Raw genomic sequence first — 18,838 nt, forward strand, 5'->3', positions numbered from 1 at the left:
ACCCTTAAAAGCATCTTATATCACCTTGGAAGGAGCACTCCACCTTTTTCTTTCCCACGTGATGGGTAGATATCAAAAACCTGATTGGGTGACCGGCTCCGGAGGGTAAATCGGATTAAAACAGCCCGTCGTGGCACCTGGGTGGCTCAGTGGGTTAAGCCTCTGCCTTTGGCTCAGGTCATGATCTCAGGGTCCTGGGATCGAGCCCCGCATCTGGCTCTCTGCTCAGCAGGGAGCCTGCTTCCTCCTCTCTCTCTCTGCCTGCCTCTCTGCCTACTTGTGATCTCTCTCTGTCAAATAAATAAATAAAATCTTAAAAAAAAAAAAAAAAAAAAAAAAAAAAAAACAGGGGTGCCTGGGTGGCTCAGTGGGTTAAAGCCTCTGCCTTCGGCTCAGGTCATGGTTCCAGGGTCCTGGGATCGAGTCCCACATCAGGCTCTCTCCTCGGCAGGGAACCTGCCTCCTTCTCTCTCTCTCTCTCTGCCTACCTGTGATCTCTATCTGTCCAAAAAAAAAAAAAAAAAAAAAAATCTTTAAAAAACAAACAAAAAACAAAAAACAAAAAAACAGCCTGCCAACAAGCCCATCAAAACCCCTAGACTTAAAAACTCCATGACAACCCTCTTGGGCCCCCTCCCTCTCCAGGAGCTTTGTACAATCGCTCAATAAACTTTGCTTTGCTGCCCAACACCCTTTGTCTGATCTACGTCTTCATTCCTGAGATTTGGGTAGAAATCTTGTGAGAATTGCCTAAGTTCTCTGGCGATGGGGACCGAGATATCTCAAGATTCGGACTGAGATCTCACGAGATTTCCCTGACATCTCACAATATTTGGGTAAAAGTCTCATGAGAATGGACCTTGGTGAGGGGGAGAAATGGAGGAGTGTCGGTTGTCCAGGAGGCTGGGGAGTAGCTCACTGTGCTCCCCATGGAACACAAGCCCCTGTGAGCCTTCTCTGGCATCCCCGGGGTCCGGGGCGGGTGCTGCTCACCTTGTGGCCCATCCTGGGCTCTGAAACCTGATCCGGTGCATCACTTGCGACTTGAACTAGGGAATTCATGAAGAAAACAGAACCGACCCCAGAGGCTGCTGCATCCTTTGCACTTGGACAGCTCCAGGGGGCAAAGGAACCCATCACCTGTGAGGCCTGTCAGGATCCCGGAGGGTGTGGGCTTTGCTTCGTGGGAAGAGGCTGTGTCTTCATCCTCGGCTGAACCAGAGCCGTGTTGTCCGGTTATGGAGACCCCGACCTTTACGCGACCCTGTCATCATGATTCTTGTTATTTTAAGAAAGCCATCTAGACATTGACTTGGAGATACAGATATGTAAAGGAAAAACACAAGGTCAGATATATCTATGAGGACTGAACTTGTGGCGCCTCTCATTAGTATGGGCAACGTGGGGCCGCCCGGATGAGAAGGAACACGGAGTTCTATGTGGATAGAAGAGTGCTGTGCCCACCGAGTGCTTTATTTTCTCCTTTTCCTTACTTCTCCGAAGGGAAAATGGAGTGGTGCCTGGAGCTTGGTTTCTGATTCGAAGGAATGGGAGACAAGGGATGTGAAAGAGCCATGTTCATGCTGACGTGGTGCTCCGTGCCCAGTGAGCGAGGGTTTGAAGCCTGGACTTGGAAGCTTGGTGTTCAGGGAGGATGTGGTCTGAGTTTCCCACACGCGGAGTCACCGGCCCGTCTGCCTAAACGGACCTGTTCCTGCCTTTTGAAGGGCAGCTTGAAGGTGGCTTGAAACCCTCGGGCACTGGAGGAATGCTCTGGAAAGGACACCTGGGTGCCAGTGTGGACAAGCCCAAGGGATTCCAGAGCTGGTGATGAACGTTTCCGAGGCTGGAGATGGCTTCTCTGTGAGCAGCTTTGTGCCAGGGCCTGGCAGGGGAGTCAGCTAAGAGCTGGGAAGTTGTGAGCCGTGGCCGTGGCCTTCGCTCTGGATGCACAGGCCAGCTTGCTTCAGGGATGGGGCCCTGCTCCCCAGCCAGCCCTCCTGCTGCAGATGTGATAGGAAACTGGCTTCCTGTTGGGTTCTCCAGCCCCGTCTCGGCAGCTTGGTGGGAAGCAGCTCCCAGGCAGCGTTCTGGATTCTTGCCCAGCGTGCCCCTCGCTTCCTCGGACGAGGCGCCGCAGGTGTCCTCTCCTGGCGTCTGTGAATTCAGCCCGCAGAAGCACTTCTTCCAGAGCCACACCCCTGAGAAATCCTCCCCTTTCCTGTGCCCTGCAGAAGAGGCCAGTTTTCATTTGGAACTGAAATCTCAACTCCTGCCATGAGGTTCCAAGGCCACATGGCACAGCAGTCTCCTCGGAGCTCTCCTTGCACGCGGGGCCTCCCGTGTGAGACTGAGACGGAGCCTGGGCAGCGGCGGCTGCGGCGGCAGGTTCCTTCCTGAAACCTGGGCGGCAAAGCCTGGCTTGAGATGATGTCCCAGGAAAGAGGACAGGTGCACATTCTGCCCCAGCACAGGAGGACGCCGGGCATCTGTCGCAGGTGGCTGGTGCAAAAACAGATGTCTGTTCCCCAGGACCTTGGCCAGAGGGAGGTTTGGATGCTGGGATGCTTCTCTGCTCAGCTTTCACAGGTGAGGCCAGCCGGCAAGGGGAGGACGGGGATGTGCTCCCCCTGGAATGGAGGAAGGTGTCCGGTTTCAGGTTTCATGTGCAAGTGGATTCCTCTTATGGTTCATTTTCCTGATGGTCTTCATGGTGCCATAGGGAGACCCATTGTCTGGGGTTCCTGCCTGTGCAAGAGCTCTGGTCACCCTTTCCCCCAGGGCACTGGACTAGGAAATCAGAGGGAGGGAGTCAGTGGTGAAACCAGCCGAGTAGGGCTCCGTTTCCCCCTTGCCGAGATGGTCTGGTGACTGTGATAACTGCTTTGGAAATAGAAAGCAGGAGACGGGGCTGGGGTGCTGAAGGGGAGGTGGCAGTGGTGTTTGCTAGTCACAGAGGGGCCAGATGAGACTTCACTAAGAAGGTGATGCTTGAGTCAAGTTCAAAAGAACATGAGGGATATCACACCTAGAGCCTTCTAAATGGAAGGGAAAGCATATGTAAAGGCCCTGGGGCAGGAGTATACCAAGTATGTCCAGGAGCAGCAAGAAAACCCTGTGACCACAGGAGACAGCTTAGGACATGACCTCAGGGAGGTGACAGTAGGGTAACAGAAAGCCATTGCAGGGCTGTGACCCCATAGGACCCTGTTTCTCTGGGCCATCCTGGCTACACTGTTGAGAACAGAGGACACAGGTTTGAGGATGGGCAAGGGAGGTCATTGATGAAGCTTTTCCGGAAACTCAGGCAAGAGATGAGCTCCAGTGTGGATCAGACATGCAGCCTTGGAAGGAGGGGTTAGTGCTATTCCGGTACCTACTGGAGATGGAGCTCACAGGATTTGGGTTTGATGTTGTGAGTGGGAGACAGGAGGAACTGAGGTAACTCCCAGCTCTTGTGGGGTTGTCCCGAGCGAGGCAAAAGGAGGTCCGTGTTCCACCTGCTGAGACAGTGCCTCTCACAGTGAACCTGCTGATGTTTGTGTCCGGGAGAACTCTGAACTTCTCCCCTCAGCAACTTTCACATACAAGTCTCCCCCACCTTTCTCAGAGTTCATGGTAAGACACTTGGCTTTTTGGAAAGATCTATGTTATTACACAGCCTTGGTAACAAGAATAAACCTGAAGAGGATTTCCCTCTTATGAAAAAAGTCAAAAAGTGGGCATCGCATTCAGCATCTGTTTTGCGGGGAACCACCACAGAGGCAGCGTGCACCCCAACCGGCTCCTTCCGGGGCCCTGGCTTTCCACGTCCAGCCACCAGCACTTTCCGTTGGGTGTGTGAGCATCTGCTGTGCTTTCTCTCCATTCCCTCTGGGCTTCTGTGAGGAAGTTGTGTCCTGAGGCCCAAGAAGAGCCAAAGAGAAGAACTTTCGGTGTCTGAGCGTGCTCACTCATTTTTCTGTAGAAATGAATGGTCGTACCCTTTTCAGTTCACACCATTTCTGCTGTGAAAGGTGTCCTAGGAACACTGTACTTTCAAGTAGCGGGAGAGCCTGGACCCCATCCTGCAGGGTTAGCTTTCGTCTCCATGCTGCACAGAACATTCCATGACGTGCGGATTGTATCACTCAAACGTGGCACCTTGGACCACCTTCTCCCCTTCCCCACCACCATCCCAGAATCGGCCACCACCCATCTGTTCTCAGTACTTTTTTGATGTGATGTTTCCATGTCTGGTTATTGTGAATACTGCTGCCGTGAACATGGGAGGCATCTCTCTTTTGGAGGGAGTGTTTCTGTGTTCTCTAAAGAAGTACTCAGTAGAGCAGCTACTGGGTCCTGTGGAAGTTGTATTCATTTTTTCCCCAGAACCTCCATAGCGTTTCATAGCAGCAGTGGCTGCGCCCATTCCCATTCCCACCAACAGTGCACAGGGTCCTCTTGTCTACACACCCTTGACTACACCGGGTGTCTGTCTCTGGGATGATTGCCATTCCCACTGTTGTGAGGCGACAGCTGATTGTGGTTTTGACTTCTGTTTCCCTGACAATGATTCATTATGTTGAACAACTTTCTTGGGGTCTGTTGCCCACCTGGATGCCATCTTTGGAAAGTGTCTCTTCACATATTCTCCCCCGTTTTTCTTCAGTTTGTGTTTGGATTTGAAGGACTGTTTCGTGTACTTTGGATATTAGCCTTTTCTCACACATAGGATTTGCAGATTTTTTTTTTTTCTCATTGGGGAGGTTGTCTTTTAAAGGTTGGACAGCTGCTTTTGTCATGCAGAAACTTCAGCTTGATGTCTTTCCACTTGCTTATTTCTGCTTTTGTTGCCTTTGCTTTTGGCGTCTGATGGAAGACACTCTTCCCCAAAACCAGTATCGAGAAATTTACTACCTGTGTTTTCTTCTTGGAGGTTTAGGGACTCAGTTCTTATGTTCAAGTCATTCATCCATTCATGAATTGCGTGTGCGGTGTAAGATGTGACCCCATCACGTTCTTCTGCATTTAGTGTCCAGTTTTCCCAGGACCATTCCCTGAAGAGACAGACCTTTCCCCATTGTGAGTTTTCTGCTGCTGTGTCATAAGTTAAGACTATACATGTGGGGGTTCGTTTCTGAGCTTTCTTTCTTTCTTTCTTCCTCCCTTTCTCTTTCTTTCTTTTCTTTTCTTTCTTCCTCTCTTCCTTTCTTTCTTGTCTTACAGTTTATTTGTTGGGAAAATAGTTTTTCTGTCGGAATATATGCAGTGTTGGGCTTCTTTGGCAACGTCTTCATACTCTTTGTTAGGACTTTTCTCTGACATCTGTGTTTTTGTAAATTAAGTAGCTGGATCTATAGCTTTCAACAGGTTGAGCATTTGGGCAGAACTACGTAAGCAGCATTCTGTTCTTCCATCAGACACCAGATTGTGTCTCAAGTCTTCTTTTGTGATGTTCTCAGTTGTGATGATGGATACCTACATTTCCTTTTCCGTGGTAGGTTCATTAAGTGAATTTAATTTCTCTTAAAAGTGTGGATTCGAAGTCATCCGTATTTTAAAATATGTATTTATATAAAACAGCATGTTTAAAAAAATGCACTTATTGGAAACAAACTTTGGAGCAGAGGACATCCATATTATTAATTCCCATTCAGAGTTAACAATTCTATCAGAGCTAAGTTTAAATATACTTTTAATATACTAATGAATAAACTTTGCCAAAAGTACTGTGATTACCAGTTTCCGAGCTTTCTTTCGTGTTCCATTGACATGTGTGTTTGTTTTTATGCCAGTCCCATACTGTTTTGAAGATAACAGCTTTGTAATCTAGCTTGAAATTGGAGTGTGGTGACTCCAGCTCGCTTAATTGCTGGCTTGCCTGTTTTCTTTCTTTCTTATCAGTGAGATTATTTATTTATTTTTACTTATTTTACATTTGTATTCTAAATGTTTTTTATTTTTGTGGTATTCATTGTAATAGACCATCTTTCTTTCTTTTTTTTTTTTTTTTTTTAGTTTTTCACATTTTTTTTTCAAATAAGAAGTAGACTTATAATCTAATAGAAAAATTTTTAATTTAAATTCAGTTAGCCAAGGTATAGTTTTTGATGTAATGGTCAATGATTCATTAGTTGCATATAACACCCAGGGCTCATCACGACATGTCCCCTCCTTAATACCCATCACCCAGTTACCCTACCCTTCAACTTACCTCTCCTCCAGTTTGTTTCCTATGATTAAGAGTCTCTCTGGGGCGCCTAGGTGGCTCAGTGGGTTAAGCCGCTGCCTTCGGCTCAGGTCATGATCTCAGGGTCCTGGGATCGAGTCCCGCATCGGGCTCTCTGCTCGGCAGGGAGCCTGCTTCCTCCTCTCTCTCTGCCTGCCTCTCTGCCTACTTGTGATCTCTCTCTGTCAAATAAATAAATAAAATCTTAAAAAAAAAAAAAAAAAAAACAAGAGTCTCTCATGGTTTGTCTCCCTTTCTGATTTCTTCCCATTCAGTTTTCCCTCCCTTCCCCAGTGGTCCTCCATACTATTTCTTGTGTTCCACAGATGAGTGAAACCATATGATCATTGTCTTTCTCTGCTTGAGTTATTTCATTTAGCATAATCCCCTCCGGTTCCATCCATGTCAACGCAAATCGCGGGTATTCGACCCTTCTAATGGCTGAGGAATATTCTATGGTATGTATGTGCCACATCTTCTTTATCCATTCGTCTGTTGAAGGACATCTCAGCTCCTTCCACAGTTTGGCTCTTGTGGCCATTGCTGCTATGACTATTAGGGTGCATGTACCCCTTCTTTTCACTGTTTCTGTATCTTTGGGGGTAAATACCCATTAGTGCAATTGCTGGTCATAGGTAGCTCTATTTTTAACATATTTGAGGAATCTCCACATTGTTTTCCAGAGTGGCTGCACCGGTTTACCTTCCCACCAACAGTATAAGAGGGTTCCCCTTTCTCTGCATCCTTGCCAACACCTTGTTGTTTCCTGTCTTGTGAAGTTTAGTCATTCTAACTGCTGGAAGGTGGGATCTCATTGTGGTTTTGAATTCCCTGATGACAAGTGATGTGAAGCGTTTTATCATGGTCTGTCGGCCATTTGTGTGTCTTCTTTGGAGAGTGTCTCTTCCTGTCTTCTGCCCATCTCTTGAGTGGATTCCTTGTTTCTTGGGTGTTGAGTCTGAGAAGTTCTTTATAGATCTTGGATACCAGACCTTTATCTATAATGCCATCTGCAAATATCTTCTCCCATTCTGTAGGGGTGCATTTTAGCTTTGTTCATTGTTTCCTTTGCTGTGCAGAAGCTTTTTATCTGGATGAAGTCCTGGTAGTTCATTTTTGCTTTTGTTTCCCTGGTCTTTAGAGTCACGTCTTGTAAGAAGTTGCAGTGCCCAAGGTCGAAGAGGTTGGTGTCTGTGTTCTCTTCCAAGATTTTGATGTAAGACAGGAATCAATTATCTTTCTTTCCTGATTGTATTTGAGCCCTCTCTCTTTCTTGGTGAGTCTAGCTAAAAGTCTGTCAGTTTTATCTTTCCAAAAAGGCAGCTCATATTTTCATTGATCTTTTGTCTTTTTAGTCTCCATTGGATTTCTACATTCCATTTTGTTATTTCCTTATATCTACTGATTTGGGGCTTTGCTTGTTTCCCCCCAGCCCCCTTCTTTCCCATGTAAAATTAGTTTGGTTGTTGGAGAGCTTTCAGGGGGATTCATGAGGACCTGAATTTCTATGAACTTCCCCCTTAGACCTACTTTTCCCGCATCCCATAACTTTTCATAGGTTTTCTTTTTCATTTGTCTCAAGGTACTTTTAAAATTTCTTTTGATTTCTTCTTTAACCATTGATTGTTTACTAGCATGTTCTTAAATTTCCACATATTTTTGAGTGTCCCATTTTCTTCTTGTGACTGATTTCTACTTTCATACTCTTGTGATTGGACAAGATTTGAACCAGAGCATGAAGAGAGCATTCAGTTTAAAGCTTAGTTTCCTGAGGTGTTTTCTGAGGGCAGACCACGACATCCATGGGGACAGAGGAAGGTTTTGTGAGACTGGTGGGGGTGGTCAACCCGTGTTAGATTACTGACTACTACCAGGCAGGCTGTATACCTCCATTCACACTGTAGCTCTGATGGACTTGTACTTCCTTAGAAACATTTTGTAGGAAGTACAGGGTAGCCTTCTCTAACAGAAGGGTGTCATGTGGGTTCAAGTGATTCCAATCAGGCTTGATGATGCAAAGTATAGCTTCATGGCAAGCATGACAAAAAACCTTTAAATGACAGAAAGTATGTAGTTCAATGTATTCTGTACTATGGCAGTGACAGGGAAAGTGAACGATCGAGTTGGAAAAGGGAATGGGCATTCCAAGAAGTAGGCTAGAGTCGTCAGGTGGTAGGGGGTGTCTGGTGGAGGAAAGGACCAGGAGACTTGTCACGGGTTCCAACGTCAGGGTGTGCGCTCTAGAATATGGAACCTGAATAGATTCCATAGTAATAGCCTTTTCCCAGGCTCCTGGGCCTTCATCTGCTCGCCAACTCTGAGATTTTTGAAAGCGTCTTCTATTTTTAACAGGTTGAAAGAATTAGCTTTGTTTTTAAAAAATTCAACAAAGTCACACTTTCCATAATCTACAAAATGATCTGTAAACACTGAACAAGCCTTGACGAGATGAAGGAAGAATAGGCTTTGTAGTGGGGTTTGCGCCAATGTTTACTCACTGTTGCCCCCGTGTGGCCATTCTCCAGATAGCACGTGGCCCAATGTGTTCCAACTTCCCAGATTCAAGGGAGAATAATACAGAAGAAGGTTGGACCCTGAATTCTTCAGCTCCTACAAACCATCGTCTAATTTATGAGCAATTTTCTAAATCGAGTATATCTTAACTAGCTATTAGGGTTAGGGTCAGGGTCAAGTTGCATACATTAACTAGGGACAGCCTTTTGTATGTCTATCTTACCTACCTATTTTTTTTAAATAACATGGGAGAGGATAGAGTCACCAAAGCACTGAGTACATTTCCTGTTCCGGGAAATAGGCAACTAAACATAAGAATTGTTTCATCTTAGCTAAGGACCAGGAGCTGGTCCTGCAGGTCCTCGGCAGGCAGCATCTGTAGCCAGCTGGCCATCTCCCCCCCACCCCCACCCCCTAACACCCACACCCAGCCCAGCACATCCTCTGTTCTGCTCAGGGACAGCAAACAGACGGACCAGACACAGGTGTGACTCCCTCCTGTCAGGCACGGCTTGCTTCTGACAGACAGAGAAGTGGGCCAGCTCACAGGCATATAACGTGTTCCTTTGGTTCCTTGCTATCTGCCTCCCCTTTCTGTCAGCCTGGTCCTGAACCTTCAGCTCCTGGGAGAATGTGGGTTTGCAGATTTCTGTCACCCTTTCAAGTGTAGATCTGTGTTACCTTTGTTCCCTGTGCTTAGGTCAGAGAGGAAGGCAGGAAAAGTCATCCTACTCTGAAAGAAAAGAAAGAAATATCAAGTGTGCTGCTTTCCCCCCTGGCACCTCAGGCTTGAAAAGCAATGGCCAGCTACGTCCTTGATGTTCTACACAAGCAGCTTTAGGGACTCACAGATGCGTGTGACATGAAACCGTGCTGAAAGAAATCTCATTACCAAACTTCTGCCTTACAGAAAACAGTTTAGGGACACCGCCCCTTGCCCACCCTGTCATTTCTAGTCTGACCAATTCCCGGTCACACTGACATATGTAGCCACACAAGGGCACAGCTGTGACACCCTCCTGGATAATTCTCAGACCTGTGCCCCCAGGTTTGGCCAAACCTGCACACCCCCAGTCCTCCTGAGTATTCCATGCCTTGGCACTTGTCACACGAGACTGTCCTTTGTTGTCTCTCGGTCTGTCCTTTCTGCCTGGAGTAGATCTCTCTCCCAGATGCCTGGCTGAATGACAGGCAGATGAATGGTTTCGGGATCTTTTGTCCTGGAACAGCAGGCATCCTTCAAAATCCTGATGGGCACGGGGAGTCTCTGTCCCACTGTGTACCACGAGCCTTGGTGGAACCTAGTGTCCAGGACAAGGGATTTGGGAGTCCAGCCAGATGAAGTTTGTTCTTGAAGGTGGCTTCCTTCTGAGATCATTCTAACCACATTGTGTGGCCAGCCATTCCTGTGGGACAGAAAGCATGCTACTCTATTGTATTCTCCTCACACACTGTGGCTCACAAAGAGGAAAGACGCGCTCACACTCACAAGTTCACACTTACCCCCCACCCCGCCCCGTTTCTGAGCATCACTACCGTGTACATGACAGTGAATTCCCGCTGGGCTGCAGACCGGTAGACGCGCCATTCCAGGTGTCAGTAGAGGAGGATGGAGATGGAAGTCCTTGCCTCTGGGGGTGAAGACATTAGATTTTACCCAGAGGCGCTATGGTCTACTCAAAGAAGGGACATGATTCTAGGATCTTTGAGACCAGGGATAGGCACAGACTTTTTCTGGGATGTCTTCTGTGAAGATTTTCTGTTAGGTGCTGCAGTCCATGTGGTGTCTCTGACAATGACCCTGCTCCTGCATTGTGGCTTGACAGCAGCCACAGACCATCTAGAACTCATGTTCCGGCCACATTTGATTGCGAGAAGACGGGGGGAGGTCCACTTGGCCCGTGGGTGGTAGCTGCTCACACCCCAGATCTGCAACTTGATGAGTGATGGCGGAGATGACTCTTCTTTTCCAGGGGCAGAGTGGAAACACACTGGGATCTATCCTGCTCCCCCCGCCTCGGCCCTGCAGGGTCCTCCCCGCGTCCACACCCGCTCCAGGGCTGGCCCGGGGCCTGGGAGTTCAGGAGCAACTCCGCGGACCCTGTAGACGGCCGTGGGGAGAGCGTCCCGGGGTCGGTTCTTCCCTGAGCCCAGAGAGTGTCCCCGTCTCCGTGTGTCACCCACCGTGTGTGTCCTCAGGGTCTCACGGCTGTCAGAGGACAGGCCTGTCACCTCCTGGGTTCAGGGGACTCCTCGGAGTCTTGTTCCTTTGGACACGGTAGCGAATGAGATTGTTCTCCGTCGTCTCGGATGGCGCCGTCCGAGCACGCAGAAGTACCGTTGATTTGTGTATATTGATTTGTTCCTTGCAAGTTTCTTGGGTTGATTCGCTCCGTTCGCCTGGAACTCAAACTGCCAGTTACTGGAGCAGCCACGCGGCTTTATCTGGGAAGAGCGGAGAGAAGCGAACTGGGACGAGCAGGCGACAGTCCCATCCCCGGCAAGTGCAAGCAACAGAGGAGAGGACCCCCGTTTCAGGGAGAAGGATTTTGAGGGTATTATTTTATCTATTTTTTTTTCCTTCTCTTCTTACGCTTTGGTGTTGGATCGAAAAGCATTGCTAAATCCAAGGTTATGGAGATTTATCCCCCTTTTTTTTCCTAGAGCTTATAATTTTGCTTCTTACCTTTAAGCCTTTGACTTATGGTTCATGTGTGTATGCGGTGTGAGGTTAGGGTCCAGTTCCACTCCTCAGTGCATGGACAGCCGGTTGTCTGGCACCCTTTGTTGAAAAGACCATTTCTGTCCCCTCAGTGTAAGGTCAGAGGGAGAAGCAGACTCCCCTTGGAGTTGGGAGCCCAATGCAGGACTTGATCCCGGGATTCCAGGATCATGACCTGAGCTGAAGGCAGTTGCTGAACCAACGGAGCCACCCAGGAGCCCTTAAAAGAGATTTTCGTGTATTGATATTTTGTCCTGTAACTTTGCAGAATATTACAAAGGTCGGTGGGTTGTGCGGGGGGCTATAAGTTTCCGGTCAATCATTGGGTCAATCTTGGGTTCCGTGTCACGGGATCTTGCTGGCATCTGAGAGTAGCTATTGCTTGAGGGGTTGTTTTGGTGCCCACCAGGTCTTTGATTTGAGTTAACAGATGAGGCGGAAGGAGGGAGGTCATGAGTTAGGAAGTATAGACAAAGGTCACTCGGAGAGCAGGGGAGCTCTGAGCCTCTGCCACACAGCTTGCCTTGCTCATCACTTCCAGCTTGCTTGGTCCTGAGTTCTGTCCTTTTAATGAACGGGTCATCTAGTAAGTAACGTGTTTCCCTGAGTTCCATGAGCCACTCAATCAGACTCTTCTAACCTGAGGAGGAGGTTGTGGGGACCTCTGATCTATAGCCCATAGCTTGAAAATACGGTGACCTCTCTGCCCATCCACTGGCTGACCACTAAGATAACAGCACAGGATCCAGTGACCACACACAACAAGGAACACGGACTGAACAAAGTTACTTTAGGAAAGTCACTAAGCCAGCAGTAGCAACCGCCACAAGAAGCCATAACAAAGCCTGGCATGAGGAAGGTCTGATTTCAGGATGCCTCCATGGTAATATTCATCATCACACCCTGGGCTTGTCAGTGGGGCCAAGGCCCCGGGCTGGGGGTCAGGTGGCTTCCTACATGTTCCACCTGCCTCTCTCCCTGGCTCCCAGCCAAGCACAGTCCTGTGCTGCGATGCACAGAAGCAGTTTTAACCAAGGTCGGGAATATGGGATGGATTTTTCTGACTCCCCCTGCCACCAACCCTTGCCCAGGGCTGCAAGAGAGAAAAGTTTCCTTCAAGTCCTCTTAAGGTCCCTGGCTGGGTCTGGAAATTGACAAAGACAGATGAACGGGAGAAAACCAGGCAAAGTATATTGATTTTCTTCTCTGGTGGGAGCCTCACATGAACATGGAGACCAGCAGAGGTGACTGGAACAGACAGCTCTTCTATCTTTCAGACAAAGAAGCGATCAGTGTGTGAAGAAGAATTGAGAGACACAGGAGTTTGGACTCGGGCTGGTAAATGACAAAGAAGTAACTGGGAAGATAAAGGTTAGTTTAACCAGGTTTGTTCCTACAGACTTTGTGGCCCTAGATTCCTTGACTCTGGTGATCAGCAGGTCCTCCCTGCGGTCTGCGGAGAGAAAGTGCCACATGGGAGTATTCTGACCTGCTTTAAGGAAGAAGGGCTGATGGCTGGTGATCAGAAGGATCTTCCTGCTTCTGCTCTGTGCACAATTCTTTCAGTTTCTATATTTAATTTGCGAAGGTGCCATATTTGGGGTACCGTATCCCGACCTTGACTGGCCTGGTGCTGTGCCCTTCTCCTCCTAGTATCCAGGACATTGAATGTGCTGCTGCAGAGACCTCCAGTCCTGGGGCAGCCCCTTCTCCAGGGAGGCACCTGCCTCCAGATGGCAATTGCCTACGACTTCCCACACAGGTGCCCTGTTGCTAAGGGTGGCCGCCCTTCCTCCAGGACACTGGGTGAGAGTGTGCAGATCTTACTTTGAGAAACTGACTTCATTTCCTGCAAATGTCTACCCAGTGGTGGGATCATACAGGAGTTCTATTTCTAGTATTTTGGGGACACTCCCTACTTTTCCCACCATGGCTGTGCCAACCAATGTCAATTCTGGATGATTTTACCCATAAACCAGATTTTTCAAGAACCTCTCTGGCAGAGAACATGAGGAGCACATTTTCAAGGCCTCGCACAGTACACTAACCATAGGAACAAACCGGTAACTCAGAAACTATTGCCATGAAGAACTGTTTCTCCTTCTTCCGATTCTGGCTAGTGTGCTGGGCTCTGGCTCGATCCTGCCTCAGGCAGCTGGAAGGACCGCCACTGAGATGGCTACTGTTGCCAGAAATTCTTCAGGGTGTGGCCAGGTTTCCCCACCTGTGCACAGATCAAGTTGGCAACCTCTGACAGTGGAGCTGTGGGTCCTGCAGGCTTGGCCCCTCCCCATCCCGCGGTGGAGCCATCACACTGCGCGTTTAGGGGGATTAGAGCTGCCCATAGGCAAAACCACCTGAGATTCCCACTGGAATCTGATTCCTACCTGACCTCCAGATGCTCCTCAGTTACTCCTGAGCCTCTGGTGTCTTCTTGGAACCGTGGCCTGGCTGTTTCCGGACAGCTCGTCCAGCGGAGCCCTCATGTTCCAGGGAGGGGAATTATTAGCTGGAATCCACAGTGTGTCCTGCTGTCTCACCTGGATCGCTGTTTGAAGGCACGTCGTCTGGGCCATCTGAGGATCCAAGATCGTGGGTCTGTGGTCTGGAGGGGTTCTGAGCAGAGCTAGTGGGATGGAAGGGCTGCAGGCTTCTAGAAAGCAGTCTGGGGTCCCCGGCATTCTACCATTTTTGAATCAAAGTCCTGAGACTTTTAAAATGCCAGCAATGTTACAGCGTGGGCCAGAAAATCACGTCTCTGTGCGCCCTACACCACCTCAACTATTGGCCGTTTCTTGTCACTTGAGCTGAGTACAAAGGATTAGGAGTTGGGGCTTGAGGAGAGGTCCTGGGCCAGACTTTGAGTATGGGGGACACAGGCCTTCCAGACAAGCTTGTGCTGAGCCTCAGGAGGGCGCCTGTGTGGAGACCCCAGCTGCAGACACTGCTGTCTGCTGATGCCCCCCCTCAGTCCTCCCCAGTGCACCTGCTGCTGGGGAGTCCCTGCCCCCTCCTCTCTGCAGAGGGCTCTCTCCTGCACCAGCTGTGCCCCTCCCCTGCCAGTCACTGCCAGCCTGCAGCTGGGGACGGTGGATACCCCGATGATCTCCAGTCCTGGCGCAGATCCAGTGCGGGTGGGACGCGGTCTCCCAGCAGGCCTGAGGGCCAGGCCCCCACGGTGCTCACTCTCCTCCTGGTGACTCACTGTGCCACGTCTTCCCTCAGCCTCCCTGGACCCAACTCCTCCTCTGTTCAGGGACCATCCTTGGCCCAGGCTCTAGGTCATCTGGACCTTCTGGACTCACACTTCCATCGCTTGACATGGGCACAGGCCGGCCTCACAGACTGGTCAGGGGAGACCCAGTGCAGGAAGATGCAGGCCACTGCAAGGGAGATGCCAGGTGACCGCAGAGGGAGCGCACAGGCCTTGCACAAAACATGGGGCTCGTGGAGCCCAGTGTGGGATGTGGGCACCCAGCCAGGGGGCACGGGGAATCCTGGCAAGGGTGGCCCTAGTGGGGGGGAGGGGAGACCACAGAAGGGTCACAGAAAAGGCCAGAGATAAGGATATATCTTCCCAAAGAGGTCGATGGAAGGATCAGAGGCTCACAGAGACGCTTGGGAAAACTCGGAGGTCCTGGAGATGTTGGCTGAAATGCTGTTATTTGGTCAGACAAGTCATGTCACAAACCTCCAGTCAATGCTGGATGATTGACTCTTTGTTGCTTCTAGGAATCGGGGGTATGGGCCATTAGCACTCACGTTGTATGAAATCTAGGATATATTTACTTTTTAAAATTATTTTTTTATTTTTTTAAATTTGATCTTTGTTCATGTTCCAAGAGTCATTGTTTATGCACCACACCCAGTGCTCCATGCAATCCGTGCCCTCCGTAATACCCACCACCAGGCTCACCCAACCCCCTACCCCTCCCGTCCAAAACTCTCAGTTTTTTTCTCAGAGTCCACAGTCTCTCATGGTTCACCTCCCCCTCCGATTTCCCCAATTTACTTTTCCTTTCCTTCTCCTAATGTCCTCCGTGTTATTCCTTATGCTCCACAAGTAAGTGAAACCATATGATAATTGACTCTCTCTGCTTGACTTATTTCACTCAGCATAATCTCTCCCAGTCCAATCCATGTCGATACAAAAGTTGGGTATTCGTCCTTTCTGATGGAGGCATAATACTCCATAGTGTATATGGACCACATCTTCCTTATCCATTCATCCGTTAAAGGGCATCTCTGCTCCTTCCACAGTTTGGCGACCGTGGCCATTTCTTCTATGAACATTGGGGTACAGATGGCCCTTCTTTTCACGACATCTGTATCTCTGGGGGTAAATACCCAGTAGTGCAATTGCAGGGTCATAGGGAAGCTCTGTGTTTAATTTCTTAAGGAATCTCCACACTGTTCTCCAAAGTGGCTGCACCAACTTGCATTCCCACCAACAGCATAAGAGGGTTCCCCTTTCTCCACATCCTCTCCAACACTTGTTTACTGATGGGATCAGAACCCAGCTTTCTGTGGGAAGTGGGAGAAACGGGACATGGTGTGTGTGCTTCATGTCACTAGCCGAGGTCCTGGGTGTTGGCGGTGGGTGGGGAAGCGGGGCCTGTGGATCTGTCTCATCGTATCCTGTGGAATTCAGGGACACCCTCCTGTCTGTTGAGTCATGCGGAGACAGGTGGACAGGGGTCTCGGGCCAGGCATGTCGGTTGTCCTGGATCGCCACCAGGGGGCAGTGTGGGGGGGCAGTGGGGTCACTCCATTTCTATACAAACTGACCCGGCTCCATGACTGGTTCCTAGCAGCAGCATGGGGAGGGAGGGCAGTGGTGGTGCACACTTCCTAGGGTTGTGGTCCTGACTCATCTGGAGCCCACCGAGGTCAGCCATGCCTCGCTCAGAAGGCACCCAGTCAATGTACCTGTGGGCATGGTGCCCATGGTACTTCCGAGCCGGCACCCATGCTGCCGCCTCCTACTTTTCATCATCTTCGTGGTCATGAGCCTTTGCTCTTCCCCATGGCCCCCGGGTTATTGCTGTTGGCCCTCCAGCTGGCCCTCCTGCCTGGGGTCCTGTGCACCCGATGCCAGGGTAGCCTTCTCGAGAGGCAGCTCAGTCAGTCCCCTGATGGAACACTTCCGTGGATCCCCTGTGAGGGGAGGACGGTGCCCTGCCCTGGAAGGGGGCTGCAGGTCCCCAATCAGGAGAGCCGCGTCTCCGTTTTCAGCCTGGCCTGCCCTCCCCTCAGTCCTCCTCAGGGAAGCTGTCCCCACTTTCTGAGCTGACAGCTCTGACCTTAAAAGCCAATATTGCTTTCCGTTTCTCCGTGCCTTAGTTCATCCATGGCGCGTCCCTCAGACCCGTTAGTGAGTTTTCCGCAGTCCTGCAGGGCTGTCTGCTCAAAGACGAGTGACCTGGGAGGGGCAACCTTCCCTCCCACCGTCCTCAGATGTCCCTGAGCCTGGGGCCAGCTGTCCCACTGAGGGTTGAGGGACCCGAGCCAGCCCATCCTGAGCCCAGGCTGTCAGCGATGTAGACTGATGCGTGCCAGGAGCGGTGGGCAGGTGGCATGAAGCAGAGGCAGGCACTTTCTCTTTCTCATTCCTTCACCCCCCTCTTCCTCCCGGAGGTAGCTCAGAGCAGCCTTGGAGGAGCCCTGCATCTCGAGATTCCGTGACCTGTGCCTCCTGCCTTCATTTGATGACCTCGGTGGTTTCCTGTTGCTCCCGTGGCAGTTCCTGGATCACGGGAGGGGATCGTACCCTTGTCTGTGCTTTGACCTCTTCCTGTCCTGCACGGAGCCCACCCACCTTTGCACCTTCCATGGATGTGCTTGGAAGCACGCTCATCCACAGGGAACCTATTGGCCGAAGGGATCCAGGGAACGACCGTTGAATTAGCGATCCAGGATAGAGAACCAGCCTGCTCCGAACCCTGTCCTGCACTCTGTGACTGTCTTACATCAAAACAGAAACAGTAACAGCTTTCTGGACTGTGAGTGGCATCTGTCTCTATGTACACCGTTGAATGCCAGGTGCAGAGCCGGGACGGAAAGCAGCCATGCTCCTGTGGGCTGGGATCAACAGTTAAAGTGTAAGAACTCAGTGAAATCTGAATAAATATTGTCGAGGAAATACTCCCAAGTAGGGCTTACGAACATTGCACAGCAAAAGCTTTTTCAAATAGGTTACCGAAAGAAAAATCGTTTTTATGTTTTGTTTTAATTCCAGTTGACTTAACATACAGTGGTGTATTAGTTTCAGATGTGCAATAGGGTGATTCTGTAGTTTGGTATATTACTCCGTGCTCATCAGGAAAAGCATAATCTTAATTCCCTTCACCTAGTTCACTCTTCCTTCCACCCACCTCCCCTTTGGTAACCATCAGTTTGTTCTCTGTTGTTAAGAGCCTGTGGGGCACCTGTGGGGCTCCGCCGGTGAAGCATCTGCCCTTGGTTCAGGTCATGATTCCACAGTCCTGGGATCAAGCCCCATGTTGGGCTCCTTGCTCAGCAGAGAGCCCGCTTCTCTCTCTCCCTCTGCCTGCCATTCTGTCTACTTGTGCTCTTTCTCTAGCTCATTGTCAAATAAATAAATAAATAAAATCATTTTTTAAAATTCTGTATTTTGGTTTGTCTTTTTCTCCTTTATTTTTTTTTTTCTTTCTTAAATTCCACATAAGAGTGACATTCTATAGTATTGTCTTTCTCTCACTGATTTCACTTAGGATCACACTCTCTAGTTCCATCCATGGAATGGATGTGTCTGCAAAAGGCAAGATTTCATTTTTTTTATGGCTGAGTAGGATTCCATCACGCATGCGTGCATGTGCGTGTGCACGTGTGCGTGTGCGCATGTGCGTGTGCACGTGTGCGTGTGCGCACACATATCTATTGTCTCATTTATCAATTTATAAACAGACACTTGGATTTCTTCCCTATTATATTGCAAATAATGTTTCAAGAAACAGGGCCGCATTTATCTTTTTCAATGATTGTTCTCCTATTCTTTGGGTTAACACCAGTCGTGTGACTGCTGGATCATAGGGTAGTGAGTTCTCAATTTGGTTTTCTGAGGAACATCCATACTGTTTCCCACAGTGGCTGCAGCAGGTTGCATTCCCACCAAGAATGCACGAAGCTTTCCCTTTCTCCATATCCTGCCAACACCTGTTGTTTCTTGTGCTGTTGACGGGAGCCATTCTGATAGGTGTGAGGTCATATCCCACTGTACTTTGGATTTGCATTTTCCAGATGATGGGTGATGGTGAACATCATTTCAGGGGACATTTGGCCATCTGTATTTCTTCTTTGGAGAAATGCTGTTCATATCATCTGCCTTTTTTTTTTTTTTAACTACGTTCTGTTTTGGGGGTGTTGAGTTT

The 18,838-nt window shown here is 49.3% G+C and overlaps 1 long non-coding RNA gene across 1 annotated transcript; it reads left to right on the plus strand.

Annotated features, from left to right (window-relative positions):
* The first annotated feature begins 12,728 nt into the window (after positions 1 to 12,728).
* Positions 12,729 to 17,439, plus strand: LOC309870107. The gene is made up of 2 exons (XR_014314491.1): positions 12,729 to 12,818; positions 17,089 to 17,439. It is a non-coding gene; the product is annotated as an uncharacterized lncRNA (long non-coding RNA).
* The last annotated feature ends 1,399 nt before the right edge of the window (positions 17,440 to 18,838 follow it).

Source organism: Mustela nivalis (genome assembly GCF_964662115.1).
Source record: "Mustela nivalis genome assembly, chromosome: 7".
NCBI lineage: Eukaryota > Metazoa > Chordata > Mammalia > Carnivora > Mustelidae > Mustela > Mustela nivalis.